Below are 26,476 nucleotides of genomic sequence, written 5' to 3' on the forward strand. Positions count from 1 at the left end.
ATGAAGAAGGGAGGCAGAAGTCATATTCACCAGCCCGTGGAACTTGGTGGCACCTCCATAACTCCTGCCTGCTGTGTCGCCGACCAGCCAACTTCCCAGCCCGTCCCCAAAGTTGAACAGGTCGCTTTCAGTAGCACGGTGGGAAGTTCAACCTACTTGAGTCCCTAGACGACTAGTCTCCATGCCCAACCTCGGAGTCCACCCCACCAACTCCGCTCAGGGAGGGTGATGTCCGCCTCTACCCATTTCTGTGAAGCACAGCGGCTAGACCTGCCTGACTGGGCAATTCAAGCAGCAGCTCCACTCAGCCAAAAATCCACTTGCCAAGGCATTCAGAGAGACTTTGAGGCTAGACCTGCTTCCCCGGGGAGGTTAAACAGCCTATCAACTCAGCCAAAAACCCACCCCACAACTCTCCCCTGACAGGGAGGCAATGCTCAATCGTGCATTTCTAAACAGCATAGCATCTGGTCCCTCCGTCCTGAGCGGTGACTCTGCCTAACTTCGGGGTCCCGCCTGCAGTCCACCTAACTGTAGATCTCAAATCGCAGAACTGCTTAGCAGGAAAACACATCTAGTGACCCACCTGACCAGAAACCATCACAGTACCCAGCCAGGAGCTCCACCTGGTGACAGAGCCCAGCCAGAGGCCTCAGCAGAAAGCGGGGCCCAGAGAGCAAGCCCACCCAACATTAGAACAAAGGCAACCAGAAAAATCCACAACAAGCTCTGCTTGCCCTGGGTCATCATCAGGCAGCCGTTCTAAAATCCAAGGCTATACTAACTGGAGAAGGCCTATCCCTGCTGAGCACCGATAAAGGCCAGAAGAGGGGGCTGTCTGTTACGACTTTTGATATATATATTGACGGATTTGCTTTGACATATTTTTACACATTTGTATATGCCCTTAAAAATATATGAAAGCTTTTAATTCTCCTTTCATTTCACTTCATTTATCTTTACCATGTGAATTATAAACATATATATTTTTAAAATTGTTCCAAAAATAGGCCAGGTGTGGTGGCTCATGTCTGTAATCCCAGCACTTTGGGAAGCTGAGGTGGGCAGATCGCAAGGTCAGGAGTTCAAGACGAACCTGATCAACATGGCGAAACCCCGTCTCTACTACAAATACAAAAATTAACTGGGCGTGTTGGTGAGCACTTGTAATCCCAGCTACTCAGGAGGTTGAGACAGGAGAATCACTTGAATCTGGGAGGTGGAGTTTGCAGTGAGCTGAGATCACACCATTGCACTCCAGCCTGGGTGACAGAGCAGGATTCTATCTCAAAGAAAAAAAGTTCCGAAAATAATAGGTCATAAGATAATGGCAATGACTTTCATTTACATTTATGGGTGGGAGGTGGGTTGAAAGAATCAGGAAATGTGAGGCCAAGGGTAGTGGCTCATATCTGCAATCCCAGCACTTTGGGAGGATGAAGTGGAAGGATTGCTTGAGGCCAGGAGTTTGAGACCAGAGTAGATAACATGAAGAGGCTCCATCTCTACAACAAATAAAATAATTAGCTGGGTGTGATGGTGCACACCTGAAATCCCAGCTACTCAAAAGGCTGAGGAGGGAGGATCCCTTGAGCCCAGGATTTCAAGGCTGCAGTTAGCTATGATGGCACCATTGCATGCCATCTGGGTGACAGAGAGAGACCTTGTCAAAATATATAAATAAATAAATAAATAAATAAATAAATAAATAAAATAAGTAAAAATAAAAAAAAGGAAATGTGATCGGGGTAGTAGGGATAAGTGTGAGTAAAACTTCTTCTGGTTTAACTTTTTATTGATATGGTTTTGACTCTTAGAACTATGGTAATTTTTCACATACCCTCTCACACCTCCCCCTAAATTGTCACATAAATTGAGATGTGGAGAGAAATGAATGTAGAATGCAAACAGTAAAATTAAGACTAACTGTATCACAAACAAATTACATAAGAATTCTGAGAGAAATGGAGAACAAAAGGACTAACTTTAATGACTTTGGTAAACAGTATCTAGATTTTCATATTGTAAGGCTAAAGACAAAAAGAAAAACAAACCTGTACACAAGTTTTATAACCTAGTTAGCATTTTTTACGGGAATATGAGCAAGCAAATCTCAAACTACATTACACCAATATTGTGCATGATGTGGGCACATTTCTCACTGCCAGAGAAAGGAGTTACAAGTAAGGAAAGAGGAGAGGCTATAGGATTAGTTTAACTAACTAGTGATTAACTGTACTTAATAAGTACTAAAAATAGATCTATTTCAGTAAGAAAGACATAAGTTGAGTTCTGTTCATAATAGTGTATTTTATCGTATATTAATAGTATATTTCACCATATGTTGTTACTGATATCTTGAAAAAGGGCATTGATGGACTGCGTATCATATTTTCTGATGACAGGAAAAAGCATACATAGTATATATGCTAATTGACATATTACTTAATGCTTTTACAACAAAGCTATTGCTAAAGAAAAAATGATTCTGACACTTGTTAAAATAGGAAGGAAGGCTTTATTCAGGATTATTCTGCTGGGTGTCAAGACTAACACAACAGGTGAAAGAGATGGGCTCAATTCTGAATACCGTAAAAACAGGTGGAGATTCATAGCCAATGAGAAGAGTGAAGGGGTCAGTGGATGGAAAATTATTAAGAAAAGACATCAAGGGTAGGGGGATCCTTGTTAAAGACAAGGCAGGATGATCAGATATCCAGTGTGCAGAATGAGGAATTTGACCAAATATTGAGAATAATCACATATCAAGAGTGGTAGATTTTCTCTAAATTGACTAAAATAGGAATCTTTCTTAAATGGAGCTATACAGGCCTAGCAAGGCTAGGAGTCAAGGTCAAGTCCCAGTAGAGAGAAAGTGCAGAGTGGCCTCACAAATGCTGGGTCAAAGAGAGTCTTCACTGTTATTGCTCCAAAAATCTCTAGTATACAGACTTAAATGAGAAAAAAATAAAATAAGAAAATTCCAAAATAAAGATTATTTCATTTGTCACATGGAACAAAAACCAAATATGCTCAGATGAAAAATATTTTCTAACAGGTGTCGTAGATAACATTAAGTGCACTTATTCAAAACTATAATTTATATATTGTTCAACATTGGCTGTTAAATAAAGGATCAATGTTAATGATTACAAGTACTAGCAGAGTTCACAGAAATGGGAGGTTTGTAACACAAAAGTCTGTTTTGTTCAGGGAGGACATGAATTGTGTAGGTGGAAATGGGATTGTGGAGAGATCTAGCTCCTACTTAGGGTCATAACTTTATGCAAGATCCAAGAAAGGATGCGGGAGAATTTAAGACTATAAAATGGATAGTTTTGAAGTGGTTAATAATTTTTATAGTGAAAAACTAACATAGCCAGAGAAATATACTTGTTTCTAACTCAGCTAGGAAAATAAAGTACTTTGAGGTGTATCATGCTGGCTTACCCTCCTGTTCCTCACAGAAGTGGGTGTAAGAGACATTGGATATAGAGGGGCTTGGTGAGCAATTACTCATAATTTGTGCATGCATGCACGCACACACACACAAGCAATTGACTTTGTCTGACTCAGGTCATTTAATATTATACTGTTCTGCATATTACCACTAGTTTACTGTCTGCATGTGCTTTTAAATAAAACTTTCCTCTAATTCATACAAAATCTATAAAAAATGAGGGATTTTAAAAACTCATCTCAGAATCATATAAGCTATTGGAAATTCTTAATTTAAACAGGTGGAGCAATCAATTATCATGTCATTATGTCAAGATACTGCATCAGAAATACTTAATACAAATTTTCCATTGGGGAGCAAATAAATAGATAGTTATAATGGAACTCTAGTTAGTCTATCAGTCAGAGTTCAGTTAATAAAAGAGGAGTTACAAAAATATTTCAGTAAGTAAAACATTTATTATTATTAAATAGCTACAAAACCGTGGGACATACTTAAGCCTGAAGGTCTGTGAGAGCTGCTTCTAGCTCTCAGATCTGCTGCTAACTTTTAGAAAATCAGAAACTTATAGAAACCACTAGCAATTTGGGAAACTGCTGGCAACAATCCCTCCTGCCTTCTATACTGAGGTAAGTGATTTCTAGAAAAAGGCTGAAAGATCTTTGTGAAGTACTATGTTTGCCTAGGAACATGTAATTTGTTCAGTTCTGATAAAAGAATGGGTAATGTTTTCATTCTTTCTTCCAGATCTCAGGTAAGAGCTTCTACTTGGTAGAATCTAGTCTGGCACTCTTGAGCATGGCTTTGTAATAGAAGGAAGACCTTAGATGGGTAGAGATGGTGTCAAAAATAATCTGGGACTATTACGATACTATATCTTGGGTTCTGAGAAAGGTAAAGATTCTTAAAGTGGAAAAAGAGGCATTGTTATTATATACAGTAATATACTGTGAACAATTCTAAAGCATTTTTAATACACTTGGTCACACACTCTGGTTACTGTCATGGAATAAATTTGAACTACATCAAAGTCTATATAATGTTGCTAATTAGCCTGGATAGTATTCATATTATGTCAACTTTTCAATTACATCTTGATGATAGAGACATATCATATATATTTGTCCATTGCAGTCCCCTAGACTGGTGTCTTAAAAATGAATATTAACATGTATTTGCTGAGAAATATATACACTTTTGTTTAGTTAGAGAAGCTGTGTTAAAATATGTCATCCACATACCTGTCTCCTGTCTTCCTTCTTCTGTCATTTATTTTTATATTGCTAAGAGATGTTGCCAAGAGCTGACTTCCACTGAGATTAAGAAGTATACAAGAATATTATGTTGTTTTAATAAACACGAAATTGAAAATCAGACAAATATAGGAAAATACGATTGATTCAAGGAGTTTAAAAAGTACCCTTAAAAATAAAATGCAGAAAGGGAAAAGTGGAAAAAAGATATCAAGTTATATTCTACAAATAAAAAATGGCAATACCTAAGTAATTCTAATAAGAATATTCTCAATTTAGAAAAAAAAAATTGAAGTTTTCTTTTTACTGGTTGAAACAGGTAAAAAGCATTGGAAAAACTTATAAACTCCCAAAACGAACCTATCAAAGTTACCCGTAAATTACCTGGATGTAATCTTAAGAAATGTAATGGTTGCAGATAACCTTTACATGGGTTAACAGTGATGTGGCAAACAGAAAATCTCCTGGAGTAAAGGTTGAAGGAAATTCGGCTTACTAAAAGGACATAGAAAGATAAAACATATAAATTTTGCTCTAGGATTTTCTAGCTGTGGCACTATGTACGTGTGTGTGTGTGTGTGTGTGTGTGTGTGTGTGTCTTCTCTATAGTTCCATAATAATTTCTATCTATACTAAAGAGGTATGATTCCTGAGTACTTTGCTGAAACTATCCTCATGGCCATGGTGGCAATACTAATCCTTCAGCTCTTCCACTCTTGATGTCCTCATACAAGATTAGCTGTTTACAGTAAATTTCTCAGAAGCAACACAGTATTAACTGTTTTGCTGGAGAAATACACTAATATATGAGATAAGAATGTTGCCATGCAGTTTCAGTTTCTTCAAACTACGTTATTTTGGGATAGGTGACAATTTTGAGAAGGAAGAGTAATGTCACAGGTGAAACAATTTTTGCTTTGAAATAACAATTTATAAGAAGTAATTTGATAGAGTATATATGAACACAGCATATATTTTGGAATTGGACAAAAATGTGTCTGAATGTCATCATAAAATACAAGAAAAATGACTTTTATTTGCAGTTGTGCAATCTCAAATGTCATATTGTAGACTAGTCTGAGAAGTTCTAATTTCGATCATCAAGAGAAAAGACTGTCATCAGTGAGATGGTGGTGGTAAGGTAGTAAACTACCTATGTTTCTGTCCTCTTCTCCACTCAGAACTCATCCAAACTTAATAAGTAAAACAATAAATAGAACACAACAATGTAGGAGATATCTGCAACCACAAAACAGCATATATAAGGAAAAGCTGCCAAGTGTGTGAAAATGTGACAAGAGTGTGGCAAGATACCAGGAGAGGACACCATTGGTGCTGTGTTTAGACAAAGCAGCAGTGTGCAGCTCGGCAGATGCGAACTCCTAATCAGAAATAGAAGCGTCCAAATATACTGCTGGTAGGCATTACCCTGGGGTGTTTCGGGTAACAGAAAAAGGAAAGGAGGCAGAGTTACATGGGGAAACAGACACGTCATCATTTTAGAATGTCTACTATTAGAAAAGTAGTGTGGAGAACAGATGAACTGAAGGCAGCACTGCAGAGGTGACTTCTGTTTTCTGGGAAGAAACAGTCTGAAGGACACATCCATACACAATGGTTTTCTCTGCAATTCCCTGGGAACTCTCAAGGATTCCGGGGAGCACTCAGCACTACTATTGTGCTTCTATCACACAAACCTCTTATAAACGATGGTCTCCAAAAGAAGTTACCTCTTTCAAAAATGAGTGTATTTTTTAAAAGAAGCCAGCATACGATCTATGCTTTTTTATTAAATGGAGAACAGAAAAGTAAAAGAATAAAACACAAATGGCAAACAAAAACTATTGAGTAGGATAATACTGTCGTGAAGCAGATGAAAAATATGAACAAATGTATTTCTAAGTTAAAACAAAAATCTAGTGATTCATTTGCTAATTTTTTAAAGAAAAGCTTAAATTAGTAATCAGGAAGCATCAGTGAAACAACAGATGGGTTGAAACAAGCTGGCATAGCTCAGGAAAATGAAGAAAAACAAAATCATCACAGAAATTAAAGCCACACTGAAAACTATGCAAAGGAGAATATGCTACTGAAAACACAGGAATAAACAAAAGGCACAAATATGAGAAAAATAAAAATATCTAAAAATATAGATAAACAAAAATAAAATGCTTTGGAAGATTACATATATGGAAGAGACACAAAAAGGAATCAAATTACGGAAAGTCAGCATCCCTGAATAAGAGATCTAAATAACTGAGATAGAAGGGTTCAAATACGTAAAGAACATATTTTCACAAATATTATTAGCTTTGAAACCAAAACTATAAAGGGCAGATTATTTCCTAGTAAAAATTAGATTTAGATGGCTAAACTAACATAAATCCTAACAAAGTTCCTAGATTTTGAGGATACAGAAACTTTTAGAAATACTGACCAGTCACTTGTTAATAAAAAGAACAAAAATAGCTTGACCTCAAGATTGACCTCTGTAGACCTCTATTCTAAAAGACAGCAAATGACTGGCTACAGATTAGCCTGGGAAATAATTTCTGACAAAACAATTTTAGATGCAGCTAAATTTTAATTTTATTATATATAAAAATGGCATTTGTCTTCACAGTAAGGTGGAATCTCATAAGTCTTTTTGGAAGAGAGAGCATGAACTGCAGGCAACAAGCCATGAAACATGACACTACGACTATGACACATATATGAGCATGAGCATTCAATTTATTTAACCATAGGACCAAGTGGTTAAAATTTGTAAAAGTACAATGAAAAAATGAAAACTTGGCAGCACTATGTCATACATTTGTTTAACGTGCTTGTTGCCTTAGTATCTATTTTTAGGCGTTACATAAGTTGTTTCAAACCCATTTATATCCCATCACCTTTGGCCTCATTGAAACTTCCTACATGATTGTTTATGACACAGCCTACCTCTATTTTTCACTCTGCTGACCCCCAAACCCAACCCACCTTTCAGCTGCTGACTACAATGAAACCTAATAGTCCACATCAGAGTCATTTAAATGAGTCCCCTCTTCATGTGGTTTTCTTTAAGCTAGCCAATCCACAGCCTCAGATACAAAGCCTAAAGGTAATACCCACAAACCTTGATAAAGGCATCGTCCCACAGGCCCTCTCTTTTCCTCACTCTCCACCCACTGGTTGAGCTCCCTGTCACTTCTGGACTTCCCATAATCTCTCTGGACCTGTGAGTAATACACTTCTTGTTTCATGTCTTTTTCTTTCACCACCTCATTGTGTCTCATCTGACACCTGCACCTGAACCTCATTTTCCTCTGGTCGGAGCTCTTCTAGAGAGTGGCTATCCTGGCTTATGGTCACATTTCTAGAGAGATCTCAAGATTGAATTAAAAATAAAAACAAAAATCACAACATAAAATAACTAAATTTTAACAAGAAGTAAAAGGTAGCATATCTTTTATAATCACATTATCAGTCAACAAGTATAATTTAAAGTTAAGATATTACTGAGATAAAAGTCTAAGTGTATTTATTTGAGCATGTAGTGGCCTAGAAAAGATGCCACTCAGGTCTCCTGCTATGGGAAGCAGCTGATGGCCTTAGCTGTGGTTGCTCTGTATCCTGCATCCACTCTAAGTTCATGCTTCCTGCAGGATGTTCCAGCAAATACCTGAACACTGTAGGGTAAAAATGAAGTTCCTTTTCCTGCAAAATGTGGGAGTCCCTTAAGGAGGGACTGTCCCAAAATTTCCCCTTGCTCTGACTAAAACTTCGTTAGAACTCCTCTGCATTCTAAGACATTTCTTGTCACATCTTCCTTCTCTCCTTCACAGGAGTCAGACATGCCTTGTGATCTAACGGCTCTGTTCACCCCTACTTTTCTCTTGCTGTCTCCTCTCTATTCTTCAAAGTGTTTCACCTCTAAATTTCATACATTTATCCCATTTAAGCAGTTGCTTCTCAAAATATCTGAATTAACACTAGAAAAACTACTAACAAATAATAACAATTGCATTTAAACTATGCGATAGAGGATAGAGTGGGAAATAAAGTTAAAGCAATCAGAAAGATATTAAATTTGCCCTTGTGCTTAGTGAGAATCCAATAGGTAGGCTAAATAATACAGTGTAAATAACGTTATAACTATTACAACTGAATTTATTATAATTATGTATTTTCTTTCATTGCATGACACCCACAACCTCATAGCACACACACAAGGAAAGTAAAATCAGATAAAATCAGACTGTAATATGCTAGATATAAGCCAAATAACCATAAAGAACAGAAGATATAAATTAAAATTTGTTTATTCAGGACTAAAACCATAACACTTGTAATTCAGTAAAAGCAAATGAAATAGACTTAGTTAAAAAATAAGAGAGAAAGAAAGAGGGAGAGAGTTGAATAGTCGTATGACCTCTATGTCTGTAATTATTTCAATTTTAGAATTATTATCTTTTTTTGTGTATTGATATTCTTTTTCTTTAATTATTTAGATAATGTTCCATCTATTATCTTTTCTCATTTTGTGCAAATATCTCTTGTGCACATTCTACCTAAAATCCTCATTTTTTTATGGGTATTTTGAGTATATTTTTTAACTTTGTGAATAGAATGTAGAGTTTGCTTATTATCCTTTTTTTCTTAAAACTATTAAGACTATGAGCATTTCTTTGAGTAATGTTTTATTTTTATCCTGGAGATTTTATTATCATATATACTACAATCAATATTTTATACTTAGAATGTGCCATATTCTAAAGGTAATTTGATTTTTGCTTAATATAATTTTTAGGGTTTTTTTCAGGCATAAGGGTATTATATGAAGTGAATATTTTTCTCCCTCCAAATTCACTTGTTAAAATCCTAACCCCCAATGTGGTGGTATGAGGAGGTAGGGACTTTGTAAAATAGCAAGGTCGTAAAGGTGAGTCCTCGTGAATGGGAATTAGTGCTCTTACAAGAAGGGGCATGAGAACTTGCCCTCACTCTCTCTGCTCTTCACCCATGTGAGGAAACAATGAAAAGGCCATCTGCAAACCAAGAATTTGGGCCCTCACTAGACATTGGATATGCTGGCATTTTGATCTTGGACTTCCCAGCCTCAAGAACTTTGAGAAATAAATTTCTATTGGTTAAGCCACCCAGTCTATGGTGTTTCTGTTATATCAGCCCAAACCGTTTATTTTCTCATATTGTTAGTAAAATTGTATTAAATTGTGATTGGAGGATGTTATATGAACTGCTTCTACATTTCATAATGTCTATATGTTAGTATATGTACAATTTTATTTTGTCAGTGTTACAGGAGTGCTGGGAAGGAAGGCATAATACTGCAATTAATTCCAAATTATGAATTATGATTTTGGGGGGACTTTCTTGTACTTATTCATCTTTTCTCAGCTTAACATTTCCTAGCCTGAAAGTTGTTTCCACTGTTGTTCCCTTCAAATTCTCACCTTTCTACATTGATAGGAAGGCAGCAACAATTTTTTAAATGCTCACAATATAAAACTATCATATCCAGGGTGGGGACATTGAAATAATGAAAACTGCCATAAACAAGATACGAAGCAGATTACAAACTTGTTTCAGAAAAACCAGAGACTTCTTGGACAAAAGGTAGGAAAAACTAATACATGGTTGCTCATCTTATTTCTGCCTTCCAGATGTCACCCAAGTATGTCTGATAGCTTAATCCTATACCCTATCTAGGACCTATATGCAGGGGGGCTTAAAAACTATAGTTTTAGCTTGTGATTTTCTGCAGTACATGTAGGGCCACTTGAAGAAAGGTGAAAATAATGTTCTGTACCAATTCATTTTGTCTGTCGGAACCACTTTTAGGCATTATGAAAGTTCTAATCAATAAAAGTAGCATGCTCTTATCCAACATAATGCAACTACTCTGTTACTCTAATATCATGGAAAACGTATTTATCCGCTTCCAAAAATGGGAACCCCAAAGTCCCAGTGGTCACTGCATTCATGTCGGGGAGGTAATTATTTCTTTACTAGATCAAGCCTATTTACACTTTTCTGAATCAATGAAAACAATTATACATACAGTTTAAAAATATACCTTATACAAAATATTAGGAGAAAGGCATCTGAGAAGAAGATACTGGATATGATAGATTAAATAGTGAGTTAGCGAGAGCTGAACAGATCAATCAAGAGATAGAAGATAGATAGATAGATAGATAGATAGATAGATAGATAGATAGATAGATAATGATAGATAGATGATAGAAGAACAATAAAGAAGAGATATGTTACTATTCCAATGTCACTTCTATAATTGTTGATGAAACCATAACTATATTTATTTAATATATTGCTTTCTCCATTCTATGTTCCATTTCACTCAAGCACTTGAATTGACCCCAAACTTCATTTCTGTGATGACTGTTAGGTTCTTTACAAGTTCCTGACAATCAGTCGACTCAATAGACACTTCACAGGAATGAATGTGTACCATACCTCTGCTTATTTATTCTCACAGGAAAAGTGGACACCATCATATACAAAACAAATTTCTACCCACTGGGAGAAATTACATCCCTGACTGTATTTAATACATACTCCTTGAGTGAAATGGCAATGTTGCTTTGTCCAATTCTAGGAGGTGTGACCTAAAAGTGACTCCTGCCCTGGACTACTGGTCACTGTGAAGTTCTGAAGCAACTTTAGATGTGAATCAAGGAACACGTGGCAATGCTGTGGTGCACCACCATAGTTAGCTACCAACTCTAATGAAACAGTGTTCTTCCAATAGAAAAGAGTTACCTAATGCTACTTCCACTCGTTCTTCCTACAAAGTAATAAACTCTCTCGACTCTAATCTAAATCAACCAACCTTCTTATGATGAGTTACCTTTTGTAGGTTCCTTTGCAGTTCCTTTGAGTGACTGGAGCATTCTGGAATACTTCAAGACCTTTGCTGCATATTCCTCACAAGGAAATAAAACACTCAGGAATTAAAATTTCCTGTTGAGCCAATGATCTCATATAAGCTGGAAAAACATGAATTAATTTTACAAACCTAATATGTCAGGCAAATAAAAAAACATTTTTAAAAATTTGAGCAGATCAGATTCTACAGCACAATATTTTGAATAAGTTTCAGCATGTATATTGAAGCTATGTCTGAAGTAGCCGGACTTATTATTGTAACAATTAGTTCATGAGAATTGGAGTACCACGCTGAAAACACATGTTTTCAGAGATTTTAAGTTAAAAATGTCTCTATAAAAACAATAAAAAAGTGACAGTATAGAAATTTATTACCTTATTATTTAATTAATTTAGATTTAGTTTGTCAATAGCAATATCTTATTTGCATAAGAACACTAATAAACAAAATATTATGACAAGCCTATATATGTCATGAATTATTTTCTTGAATAATTGAATTGAGTGGCTTAGATGTTGATCTGTAAAAAGATATATTAATTTTATTAAAGTTTAAATAGCTACAAATTCAAGTGGAAAACATCAAAATATATTTCAAACAAAACATACATTAAATAATATAATAGTAGTAGTCAACACTATATATATATATAAACATTGTAATTTTACCTTTCTTTTTGGCATTAATTAAAGTTAACAACCTCTATAAATAGAATTAAGAGGAAGTTATTCCAGATGACAGTAAATGGCCTTATAAAATAATGAATGTCTCATTTGTGTATTCAGTGAAATAATTCACTCTCATCAACATAAACTCAAAATTCTTTCATGACTTATTTTTGGCATTATTCAGTTATTACATTTCAATATTTTACTAGATCTAAATGAAATAAGTGACTTCCTGACATTTAGAACTTGATATGATACAATCATGTAAAAATGTAAGAGTTACAAAAAATTATTACGGATAAAAATAAGTGATTTTTTTTTCCTTTTAATGAATACTGAAAAGTGTGTTGCGAATACCCTAAGTCCTTTCTTAATATGTAAATTTCTCACATAAAACAAGGTTGCTGTCTGTGTAGGCTGGCATGCAATTGCGCCTTTCTTTGGTAGCAGCATCTGCATCCAAGTGCACACTAACACTCTTTTTTCCTTTTTCAATGTCCTCTGGTGCTAATTGAAGATTTTTGTGATGAGCTCTGAATGTGCAGGAAATGCCTAGTAGGAGTCCAGGCATTTGTAAATGGAATTTCTGGCTTGCTTATTATTGACTATCTATGCTTGCATTTGAGCTTTATTTTTATTAAACTTAAATCCCTTCTGTACTGTTTAAATCATCATTTGCCAGTTTAAAAGTGAATATATAATACATGTAATCTAACATATGTGATTTTAATGTGTTTTATCACAGACTCGATGGATGGCTCAAAGTTGAAATATAACTAAAACAGAAATCACTAAAAGGTCTATTTCAGGAAAAAGCTTCAAGGTCATGGCATTTATTTACATGGTAATTTCCATTAGAATCATTAACATATTACACTTTAAATATGTACTCTTCATTATAAAAATAAACCATTCTATTATTATTGAAAGAATGAAATACCTGAATTGAAAGGATCGTATTGTTAGAGCTAACAAGTTTTATTTTTCAGAACTGTCATGTAATATAGCCTTTCATAATAAGCTACAATGAGTTGATAGTGAAACAAAGAGCTCCTACATCATTTAAAAGCAAAAAGAATGTGCTTCTCTGTAAGAGACAGGGTAAGAACAAGGGTTTTACTATTATCAAAGGCACAAGAATGTCATGGCAGAGTAGGAACTCAGACTGGGATGGAGAAAGGCAGGAAAGATAAAAAATGAATCCATGAAAAGTAGAGTATGTACATTATGGTTTGTTACATTAATGCAATTACCAGCTCCTTTCTGGCTTCCCTTCCCACTGCTTATCATATGCAATTTTTACTAAGATAACGGATGTTATGAGAAATTAGAGTCTTGTATTAATTCCATGCAAACTAATCAACCTATTGACAAATCTTCAATGAAACAATCAATAAATTGACAAATCAGCAATTCAATAATTTGATTGCCTGTTTTGGGTAAGGCATTTGCTGACTGTGATAACAAGGCCAGCAAACTGACATCAATGGCAATGTGCAAAGAGGGATTCTCAATAGTAGTATTATAACCCTAGCCTCCCAGAGTGATGACGTTGAAAGAGAAGACACATTTGGATTTTTCTTGTAATTGTAGTAAGAACACTTAACATGAGATCTATTGTCTTAAGTTTTTAAGTGTATCATACATACGATATTGCTAACTACAGGCACAATATTGTACAACAGTTCTCTAGATCTTATTTATTTTGCATAATTGAAACTTTATACTCATTAAGCAGCAAAGGAGGATGTTGTTTTTAAGGTCAGTCTTAAAGACAACTGTAAAAGTCATATTGAAAATAACCACACAAGGTCTAAAACTCCCAGAATAATCTTTGCAATCTCCCTTTCTCTCACACCACTATCTAAAGCCTATTCAGTTTTATTTCTTAATAAATTCTTAAGAATGTATTGTTTTAAAAGTATTACCTCTTGTTGATTTTTAGCACAACTTTTCTAATTCAGGTATTTGTCATTATTTAGTAACCTAGGATAAAATGTCTCTACCTGACTTCCCTGCTTATAAATTACTCACGTCAGAGCCATACTTTTCACTGCTGACTGAAGGTTCTTTAATCTAGAGAGAGTCAAGTAACTTGCTCCCTTAAAATTCCACTGACTTTAGAAGAAAGTTTCTTCAAATTATGCTACGTTCACCTTTTCAGCATCTTCTTCTCGTATTCTTGATCTCATTATAGCTGGAAAGAACTAATCTTCATCAGAGATGTGAAGAAGATTAAAAATTGTAATTTGTGGCCGCCCTTTTGATGTCTAGGTTTTGATGTCTGGATTTATGAAGCCCTAATGCAATGTCTGGCTAATCATGGACTCACACTATAGCTGATCAAAGTGACAGGAAAAACAGCTATTAATGTAAAAAAAAAAAAAAAAAAATCCAAGATGGCAGCAAAGAAAAAATTCAGATTTCAAAAATCATTTTGTAATTTATTTTATTAATGGTACCTAAATTTGCATTTGGCTCAGAAATATTTTCTAAAAGAAAAAGTATATTTTTAAACCCTGGATTTAAAATCCTGTGAGATGCAAATAAATGATCTTTTGTATAAATTTAAAAAGATAAAGGTTTTATGAAATAGACCAAAAAGGATAAAGCATGTTACTAAAACGAGGCCAATCAAAAGACCAGTTAAGTCTCCGAGAAGTATGGCATCTTTTCTGAAAATATTTCATGTAGTTTGAAGAGTTATATTACCAAGGGCAGGAGAGTTAGGTGAAAGAAAAAACGCTTTTATGAACAGTAGTAAAAAACTTAAACTCTCCAAGAACATAAGCCTGAGTTTTTAGTGTAATTCTGAAATACCTTCTAACTTTAAAATTTCCTATGGAAATATTTCTAAAAGATATACACAAATAAGATGTGATTATCAAGTTATCTGATAACTTGTTTTGTGAAGCATAAAATAGCGTTTTCCATTTGCTACAGCCTTATTCAAATGTTTTAAATAAATATTGTAATTTTGAAATAAGTGAACTTCTTCACAAAATGAGGTTTGGAAGACCACACATTTGAAAGTAGAGGCAGCCCTTTACATAAGAAAATGTGATGGGTAATTCGGTGGTATCTACTAGCAGCTGCTGCCTTACTCTTATCCCTCAGTCTCCAATGGAAGGTCTACAAGATGCTTTGGCCTAAGGATACTGAACACTCACTTCTTTCCTTTCCTTCCACAGCCCCTTCTACCCAGAAAGCCTCAATTGCCCAAGACTTCTCATGACACTTCTTCCTCACCTGAGCCTTTATTTAATCTGTAGCTATCCAAATAGTAGTCACTCAAGGTGGTCCTGCTTCTCATCCATGCAACACCACTGAAATACCTATTCCCTGAAGAGTTTTGGAGTCTTTGCTCTGCCTTCTGTTTCCAGAACAGTGTCCCCCGCACCGCCCCTTCTCCCTATGTGACTTTCCACCTTTGTTCACAGCCTGAAGACTGTCTGCAACCACACATACACCCAAATCCATTCTCATCCCGTTCGCAACAAGAACACTTATGGCAAACCTGAATGAAACAGAAAGAAGGTAGGCTTGGGGAGACGGGCTTCTGACAAGTCTCCACAGTTTTCTTGGGAATAAGTTTGGTGACAGAAGGGTTAGTGTCCTTTTAAAAATTAAGTAACTAATTAATTTTTAACTGATATAGAATTGTTGTACATATTTGGGGGATACATGTGATATTTTGATTCATGTATACAACATATAATGATCAAATAAAAGCAGTTGGGATATTTATCACCTCAAACATTTATCTTTTCTTTTTGTTGGGAATATTAAAAATTTTTTCCTCTAGTTGTCTGAAATATACAATAAATCATTATTAACTACAATTTCCCTACTGTACTATCAAATACTAGAACATATTCTATCTGACTTTCTAATGATTAATTAGAATATAAGAAAATCATGTTTGTACCTATAAAATATTATTTATAGAGTTTTTCTACATTGTGGAATGTTTTGTTCATACTTTTTGTCAGATGCCTAAATGTCTTCTTAAGTATAAAACATTTATCTCAGACACATCCTTTTTGGGTGATTCTTCTTTCTCTATTTATTGACATATAAATATATATTTCATACTAAATCAAATGGGATTATTTAAGGTTTTAAGTCTTCATATGTGACTATCATTCTGGAAAAAAAAGTTAGGACCTTTCCCCCAGAGAAAGTATGGATTATTACAGATTTTATATATGCTTTATAACTTGTTTAAATATAATACAGTGGCTGGGATGATAACTATCCGCCAAACTATAGCATTTGTTTCCTATGGAGAAATACTTACTGCAAGTCTTTAACCATTAAGTTAACAAGAAGAAGAATCAAAATGTCAAATAACACTCCCATGAACAGATATTTTAGGTAATATCGAACATTACTGATAAATTTAAAGGCACAGGCACCCAGGAGGCTCATTTCAAGCAAGAAAAGATGTGTAACAATAGGAGTGGCTACCCAGGTCCTTTCTTTCATCACTGAACAGAATAATAGTTATCACCAAATGAGATTTTGTGGATTTATCTAAAACGATGGAGGAGCACTTTGTTTATCATCGATCTCCATTAGTTTAATTGTATGAGTTTAGTCACTTTCAGGAAGTCATTTTAATTGCATTCACAAAGTCCTCAGCAACAGGACCTTTCTTACCTTGTTTAAAAAGTTATCTGGATATGATTATGGCAAAGGAACATGAAGCAAAACTGTAAGATCACCCAATGGCCAAAACCGGAATAATTTGAGAAGAAAAAAAATATAGTATTGGATTAAGTAATCTGATTATTACTTCATTAAGTAATCAATGTAGTATTAGCGAGAATAAAATAAACATCCAGTATTTATTTATACTAATATACATAAGTAATTGAATGCATTAATAAATGAGGTAGAATAGACAAATCCCTTGTACAGGAATATTCCAAATTATTTATGAAGATATGAAGATATTCCCCCTCAAGGAGGTGAAGCTTAACTTGCCATCCTTTCTGAGTTGTGTTTAAGGACTGCTTCCAAAGAGTATGGTATGGAAGTGGAAGAGGGACCACAGAGCAGAAAAACTTGGCAGGCACAACCCCAGCTAGGTGGTCAAGGTTAACATGATTAGTGATGTGTCGTGTCATACCAATAGCATGTATCCTTGATATGAAGTGTTAAGAATGGCAGTTCAACTGTGTAGTCTTTCTCCTCAAAACCTATAATACCAGTTTAAACATGAGTCAAACATGATACAAACACATCTTGAGGAATATTCTACAAAACACCTAATCAATACTCCTCAAATCTATCAAAGCCCTGAAAAACAAGGAAAGTCTAAGGAACTTTGAAGACCTAAAAAGGTTAAAGACACACCAAATTAAATGAAATACTGTATCTGGGATGAAATTCCAGAACAGAAAAAGTAAAATAGGGAAAACACTAGTGAAATGCAAATAAACAATGGATTTTAATTAGTGGTAATGTAACAACATTGGTTGGTGCGATTTTATAGCAAAACCGTTGTTGAATATAACCTGTTAACAATAGGAAAAACTGAGTGTAGGATATACGGAAACATTCTACACAACTTTTGCAACTTTTCTAAAAACCTATAACCACTCTAAATTAAAACGTTAAAAAATTATTAGCATATGCACATACTTGTGCACATACACACACACACACACACAAAGAGGTATCTGGAATGAAGACACTCAAATAACAATTACAGTGAAGAAATTCATGCTTCGAGATATTCATGCTTTGCAGTTAAAATATTTATGAGAAACAGCCCTAAGTAACCTTCTTGCCAAATCTGAACTTCCCTATGTGTGCTCTGTATTGCACTGATGCATCATTAAGTTCTATTAATTGTCTACTTCCACTCTCAAAATAAAAGCAATCTGTTAGTATGTCGACTCCTAGGAGATAGGTAGGTGTGACACAAAAGAAACAACATGAAAAGGAATTGGATAAGCATACCAGAGACTGTGATCTCTAGTATTACAAATTTGCATTGTTAACCTCTATGCATCTAGTTAAATTTCATCAGCTAATGAAAGTCAATCTTGACAGTGGGTTAATCTTGAAAAGCCCATCTCAAAACCCAAATGCTCAAATTTACGCTCAAATTTATGAACATAAATTTGATTATGAGCACTTATTTTATGTTCAAATTTAAGAATATAGGATCCTTTGAATAAGCCCTTAATCACATTTCAGTCCAGAGCTATTTCTTTTTCTGCATGGTCTCACACCACAAGATATTTGCATTTCCACTTATACTAAATTTTTTATATTCATCTAATGGTCATTTCTCACAAAGATAAATATTTGCTACATTTTCATGAGTGATAATATGTATGTGTAGAAATCAGCAAAGCTACACAGAGGCAGATGATAAAAAGGTCTGCCAGGCTTACCCTCCAGCTAAACAATATGATCCAACAAGCTACCCTCACAGGAATCTTAATTCAAATATATGCCTCAGTAAAATTGCAAATGTCTTTATGGAACATTCTTTGAGGGTCTTCCAACAACTAGTTGAAACTAAAACATTAATCTGAAAAGACAAAGTTATACTGTCTTCTGTATCTAGAATTTTGTTTGTTTAAATAGAGAATAGCTTGAAGAAAGTTCCTAACCTTAATGTATTCTAACAGCATTGGCTTTCTCTTTTCTGGCTTTATTATTATTATAATTAATAACTATTTTATAATTAAAAGTGTCAGGCCTCTGAGCCCAAGCTAAGCCATCATATCCCCTGTGACCTGCACATATACATCCAGATGGCCTGAAGTAATTGAAGAATCACAAAAGAAGTGAAATTTAAATGGCCTGTTCATGCCTTAACTGATGACATTCCACCATAAAAGAAGTGAAAATGGCTGGTCCTTGCCTTAAGTGATGACATTACCTTGTGAAATTCCTTCTCCAGGCTCATCCTGGCTCAAAAACTCCCCCACTGAGCACTTCGTTGACCCCCACCCCTGCCCACCAGAGAACAACTCCCTTTGACTGTAATTTTCCTTTACCTACCCAAATCCTATAAAACGGCCCACGCCATCTCCCTTCACTGACTCTCTTCTCGGACTCAGCTCACCTGCACCCAGGTGATTAAAAAGCTTTATTGCTCACACAAAGCCTGTTTGGTGGTCTTTTCACACAGACGCGTGTGAAATCTGGTGCCATGACTTGGATCGGGGGATCTCCCTCCGGAGATCAATGCCCTGTCCTCCCGCTCTTTACTCCATGAGAAAGATCCACCTACGACCTCGGGTCCTCAGACCAACTAGCCCAAGGAACATCTCACCAATTTTAAATCCGGTAAGTGGCCTCTTTTTACTCTCTTCTCCAACCTCTCTCACTATCCCTCAACCTCTTTCTCCTTTCTGTCTTGGCACCACACTTCAGTCTCTCCCTTCTCTTAATTTGAGCTCCTTTCCTTTTCTGACAGAGACAAAGGAGAGGCGTTTTATCGGTGAACCCAAAACTCCGGTGCCGGTCAGGGACTTGGGAAGACAGTCTTCCCTTGGTGTTTAAACACGTGGGGATGGCTGCCTGATTATTCACCCACATTTCAGAGGTGTCTGACCACACAGGGACGCCTGCCTTGGTCCTTCACCCTTAGCGGCAAGTACCGCTTTTAGGGGGGGCAAGAACCCCCAACCCTTTTCTCTGTGTCTCTACCCCTTCTCCACTTTTCTGGGGGGCAAGAACCCCCCAACCCCTTATCTCTGCATCCCGACCCCTTTCCCGCTTTTCTGGAGGGCAAGAAACCGCCAACCCCTTATTTCCGCGTCTCTACCTCTTTCCCACTTTTCTGGAGGGCAAGAACCCCCGGACCCCTTTTCTCCATATCTCTACCACTTCTCGGCTTTTCTGGAGGGCAAGAACCCCCCAACCCCTTCTCTCCATGTCTCTACTCTCTCTTTCTCTCGGTTTGCCTCTTTCAGTATAGGCACCCTTCCACCCTCCATTCCTCCTTCTTCTCCCTTAGCCTGCATTCTTAAGAACTTAAAACCTCTTCAACTCACCTGACCTAAAACCTAAATGCCTTATTTTCTTCTACAATGCCGCTTGACCCCAATACAAACTCGACAGTGGTTCTAAATAGCCAGAAAATGGCACTTTCGATTTTTCCATCCTACAAGATCTAAATAATTATTATCGTAAAATGGGCAAATGGTCTGAGGTGCTTGACGTCCAGGCATTCTTTTACAGATCAGTCCTTCCCTAGTCTCTGTTCTCAGTGCAACTCGTCCCATATCTTCCTTCTTCCCCTCCCGCCTGTCCCCTCAGTCCCAACCCCAAGTATCGCTGAGTCTTTCTAATCTTCCTTTTCTACTCACCCATCTGACCTCTCCCCTCCTCACCAGGCCAAGCTAGGTCCCAATTCTTCCTCAGCCTCTGCTCCTACACCCTATAATCCTTTTACCACCTCCCCTCCTCACACCCAGTCCAACTTACAGTTTCATTCTGCAACCTGTCCAGCAATTTCCTCTTAAAAAGGTGGCTGGAGCTAAAGGCATAATCAAGGTTAATGCTCCTTTTTCTTTATTCGACCTCTCCCAAATCAGTTAGCGTTTAGGCTCTTTTTCATCAAATATGAAAATCTCAGCCCAGTTTATGACCCGTTTAACAGCAACCCTGAGACACTTTACAGCCCTAGACCCTGAAAGGTCAGAAGGCCGTCTTATTCTCAATATGCATTTTATTTTATTACCCAATCTGCTCCCAATGTTAAATAAAGCTTCAAAAATTAAATTCTGGCCCCCAAACCCCAAAACAGGACTTGATTAACCTCACCTTCAAGGTGTACAATAATAGAGTAGAGGCAGCCAAGTAGCAACATATTTCTGAGTTGCAATTCCTTGCCTCCACTGTGAGAGAAACTCCAGCCACATCTTCAGCACACAAGAACTCCAAATGCCTGAACTGCAGCTGCCAGGGGTTCCTTCAGAACCTCCTCCCCCAGGAGCTTGCTACAAGTGCTGGAAATCTGGTCACAGGGCCAAGGAATGTCCACAGCCCAGGATTCCTCCTAAGCCGTGTCCCATCTGTGTGGGACCCCACAGAAAATCGGACTGTTCAACTCCCAGAACCCCTGGAACTCTAACCCAAAGCTCTCTGACTCCTTCCCAGATCTTCTCTGCTTAGCAGCTGAAGACTGACGATACCCAATCACCTCAGAACCTTCCTGGACCATCACAGAGGCTTTAGGTAACTCTTACAGTGGAGGGTAAGTCCATCCCCTTCTTAATCAATATGGAGGCTACTCACTCCACATTACCTTCTTTTCAAAGGCCTGTTTCCCTTGCCTCCATAACTGTTGTGGATATTGACAGCCAGGCTTCTAAATCTCTTAAAACTCCCCAACTCTGGTGCCAACTTGGACAACATTCTTTAATGCACTCCTTTTTAGTTATCCCCACCTGCCCAGTTCCCTGATTATGTTGAGACATTTTAACCAAATTATCAGCTTCCCTGACTATTCCTGGACTGCAGCCACATCTTATTTCCGCCTTTTTCCCTAGTTCAAAGCCTCCTTCGCATCCCCCTCTCAAATTCCCCCACCTTAACCCACAAGTATGGGATACCGCTACTCCCTCCTTGGTGACAAATGATGCACCCCTTACCATCCCATTAAAACCTAATCACCCTTACCCCGCTCAACACCAATATCACATACCACAGCATGCTTTCTAAGGATTAAAACCTGTTATCACTTGCTTGTTACAGCATGACCTTTTAAAGCCTATAGACTCTCCTTACAATTCCCCCATTTTACCTGTCCAAAAATCGGATAGACCTTACAGGTTAGTTCAAGATCTGCGCCTTATCAACCAAATTGTTTTGCCTATCCACCCCTTGGTGCCAAACCCATATACTCTCCTATCCTCAATACCACCCTCCACAACCCAGTATTCTGTTCTGGATCTCAAACATTCTTTCTTTACTATTCCTTTGCACCCTTCATCCCAGCCTTTCTTCGCTTTCACTTGGACTGACCCTGACACCCATCAGGTTCAGCAAATTACCTGGGCTGTGCTGCTGCAAAGCTTTACAGACAACCCCCATTACTTCGGTCAAGCCCAAATTTCTTCCTCATCTGTTACCTATCTCAGCATACTTCTCATAAAAATGCATGTGCTATCCCTGCCAATCTTGTCTGACTGACCTCTCAAACCCCAACACCTTCTACAAAACAACAACTCCTTTCCTTCCTGGGCATGATTAGATACTTTCGACTTTGGATACCTGGTTTTGCCATCCTAAAAAACCATTATATAAACTCACAAAAGGAAACCTAGCTGACCCCATAGATCCTAAATTATTTCCCCACTCCTCTTTCCATTCCTTGAAGACAACTTTAGAGACTGCCACCACTCTAGCTCTCCCTGACTCATCCCAACCCTTTTCATTACACACAGTCGAAGTGCTGGGCTGTCCAGTTGGAATTCTTACACAAGGACCAGGATCACGTCCTGTAACCTTTTTGTCCAAACAACTTGACCTTACTGTTTTAGGCTGGCCATCATGTGTCCGTGCAGCGACTGCTGCCGCCCTAATACTTTTAGAGGCCCTCAAAATCACAAACTATGCTCAACTCACTGTCTACAGCTCTCATAACTTCCAAAATCTATTTTCTTCCTCACACGTGATGCATATACTTTCTGCTTCCTGGTTCCTTCAGTTATACTCACTCTTTGTTGAGTCTCCCACAATTACCATTGTTCCTGGCTGGACTTCAATCCGGCCTCCCACATTATTCACATTCATCCCATTTCCCCATATTTCCTTCTTCCCTGTTCCTCATCCTGATCATACTTGGTTTATTGATGGCAGTTCCACCAGGCCTAATCGCCACTCACCAGCAAAGGCAGGCTATGCAATAGTATCTTCCACATCTATCATTGAGGCTACCACTCTGCTCCCCTCTCCTACCTCTCAGCAAGCCAAGCTAGTTGCCTTAACTCAGGCCCTCACTCTTGCAAAAGGACTACACATCAATATTTATACTGACTCTAAATATGCCTTCCATTATCTAAACCACCATGAGGTTATATGGGCTGAAAGAGGTTTCCTCACTACGCAAGGGTCCTCTGTCATTAATGCCTCTTTAATAAAAACTCTGCTCAAGGCCACTTTACTTCCAAAGGAAGTTGGAGTCATTCACTGCAAAGGGCATCAAAAGGTATCAGATCCCATTGCTCTAGGCAATGCTTATGCTGATAAGGTGACTAGATAAGCAGCTAGCTTTCCAACTTCTGTCCCTCACAGCCAGTTTTTCTCCTTCACATCGGTCATCCCACCTACTCCCCTGCTGAAACTTCCACCTATCAATCTCTTCCCACACAAGGCAAATGGTTCTTAGACCAAGGAAAATATCTCCTTCCAGCCTCACAGGCCCATTCTATTCTGTCATCATTTCATAACCTGTTCCTTCTAGGTTACAAGTCACTAGCCTGTCTCTTAGAACTTCTCATTTCCTTTCCATTGTGGAAATCTATCCTCAAGAAAATCACTTCTCAGTGTTCCATCTGCTATTCTACTACCCTTCAGGGATTGTTCTGGCCCCCTCCCTTTCCTACACACCAAGCTAGAGGATTTGCCCCCACCCAGGACTGGCAAATTGACTTTACTCACATGCCTCGAGTCAAGAAACTAAAATACCTCTTGGTCTAGGTAGACACTTGCACTGGATAGGTAGAGGCCTTTCTCACAGGGTCTGAGAAGGCCACCATGGTCATTTCTTCCCTTCTGTCAGACATAATTCCTTGGTTTAGGCTTCCCACCTCTATACAATCCGATAATGGACCGGCCTTTACTAGTCAAATCACCCAAGCAGTTTTCTCAGGCTCTTAGTATTCAGTGAACTAATGGTCTTTTAAAAAACACACCTTACCAAACTTAGTCACCAATTTGAAAAGGACTGGACAATACTTTTACCACTTGCCTTCTCAGAATTCAGGCCTGTCCTCGGAATGCTACAAGGTACAGCCCATTTAAGCTCCTGTATAGACGCTCCTTTTTCTTAGGCCCCAGTCTCATTCCAGACACCAGACCAACTTGGACTGCACCCCAGAAAACTTGTCATCCGTGCTATCTTCTGTCTAGTCATACTCTTATTCATCGTTCTCAACTATTCATAAATGCCCTGTACTTGTTTACACTGCTGGTTTACACTGTTTCCCCAAGCCATCACAGTTGATATCTCCTGGTGCTATCCCATACCACCACTCTCAACTCCCTCTTAAAGTAAACAAATAATCTTTGCTGGCAGGGCTATGCTGAACCTCCGTAGGCACTCTAATTAGATGTCCTAGGTCCTCCCAATTCTTAGTCCTTTTATACTTGTTTTTCTCCTTCTCTTATTCCATTTAGTTTTTCAATTCCTACAAAACCGTATCCAGGCCATCACCAATAATTCTATATGACAAATGTTTCTTCTAATAACCTCACAATATCACCCCTTACCACAAAATCTTCCTTCAGCTTAATCTTTCCCACTCTAAGTTCCCACACTGCCCCAATCCCGCTTGAAGCAGCCCTGAGAAACATCGCCCATTCTCTCTCCATAGTACCCCTCCAAATAATTTTTGCCACCCCAACACTTCAACACTATTTTGTTTTACTTTTCTTGTTTTACTTTTCTTATTAATATAAGACAGGAATGTCAGGCCTCTGAGCCCAAGCTAAGCCATCATATCCCCTGACCTGCACATATACATCCAGACGGCCTGAAGTAACCGAAGAATCACAAAAGAAACGAAATTTAAATGGCCTGTTCCTGCCTTAGCTGATGACATTCCACCACAAAAGAAGTGAAAATGGCTGGTCCTTGCTTTGACTGATGACATTACCTTGTGAAATTCCTTCTCCTGGCTCATCCTGGCTCAAAAACTCCCCCACTGAGTGCCCTGTGAAGACCCCCCCCCCCGCGCCTACCAGATAACAACCCCCTTTGACTGTAATTTTCCTTTACCTACCCAAATCCTATAAAACGGCCCCACCCCATCTCCCTTCGCTGACTCTCTTTTCAGACTCAGCCCGCCCGCACCCAGGTGATTAAAAAGCTTTATTGCTCACACAAAGCCTGTTTGGTGGTCTCTTCACATGGATGCGTGTGAAAAAAAAGTATCCCACATGTTCCCTTTTCAGTTACCTAAGAGGAGTTTCTCTTTTCCTGGGTGTATAGTGGGATAAGGAAATGGAAGGAGGCAGTCAGGAGAGCTCTCATATTAATCATGTGTAGAGTTGCGTGTGATAAATGTGTGCTTCTTGACATGGGTACACGTTTATGCTGGATGGCTTCTCTGGTTTCTACATTTACTTGGCAGGACAACACAAGGATAACACAGTGAAGCTAGTTGTATTGTGGTATCATTTTAACACAATGTCAATATAGGCAATTTACAAATTAAAACTTAGGAGAACAAAAACACATTTTCCATAACATGTTTTTAGTTGTCATCTTAACTGATCTATAGTAACATTCTGTAAGTTTGAACTGTGTTTCCTAAACACATAAAAGTGTTTATATACCACTAAGGATCAGCCCTGCCATTTTCTTTTCATTCCCTTGTGCTTGCATCCATATTATTTTTCAATCTGCATTTACAGGAATCTTCTGCCCACTTGCCAATTTAAGAAAGCAATTCAGCATTTGCTCAGAATTGCCTGTAATGTGCAGTTAATTATGAAATGGTAAATATACCGTTGAATATCTGCTTGTATTTTAGAGAAAACAAAACTAATTGATTCCCGCATTTATAATATTGTTCCCCTCTCATTTGCTTGGACAGCTATTTTTAATATAAAATACAATGGATGAAATTATCAGAAAACATAACCCAGTAATTGCCTTTTATTATGACTTTTCGTCATCAAAAAATGTGTAGATACCCTATCTAAACATGATACTATTCAGTGTTACATTTAAAAAGAAAGGTTCTTTTTTTATTTTTTCTTGTTGTTATAAATATAAGGAATGTTTATATGCATTTTCTTAGTGATATACTTTAGACAGATTTTGTTCCTATTATGAGAAAGAATGAAATAAATACACCTACTGCTATTGACTTGATCTGGATGCTCAGCACCTCTCACCATAGCTATTTCAATAATCCTCTAACAGTTCTCACTCTCTTCAAACACGTTCTCTAGCTTTCTGCCAAAGTGTAATTTCTGT

The 26,476-nt window shown here is 37.4% G+C and overlaps 1 pseudogene; it reads left to right on the forward strand.

Annotated features, from left to right (window-relative positions):
* Positions 1 to 24,785, forward strand: LOC139362243 (uncharacterized; annotated as a pseudogene).
* Positions 24,786 to 26,476: the final 1,691 nt, after the last annotated feature.

This window comes from Macaca nemestrina, chromosome 3 (genome assembly GCF_043159975.1).
Source record: "Macaca nemestrina isolate mMacNem1 chromosome 3, mMacNem.hap1, whole genome shotgun sequence".
Taxonomy (NCBI): domain Eukaryota; kingdom Metazoa; phylum Chordata; class Mammalia; order Primates; family Cercopithecidae; genus Macaca; species Macaca nemestrina.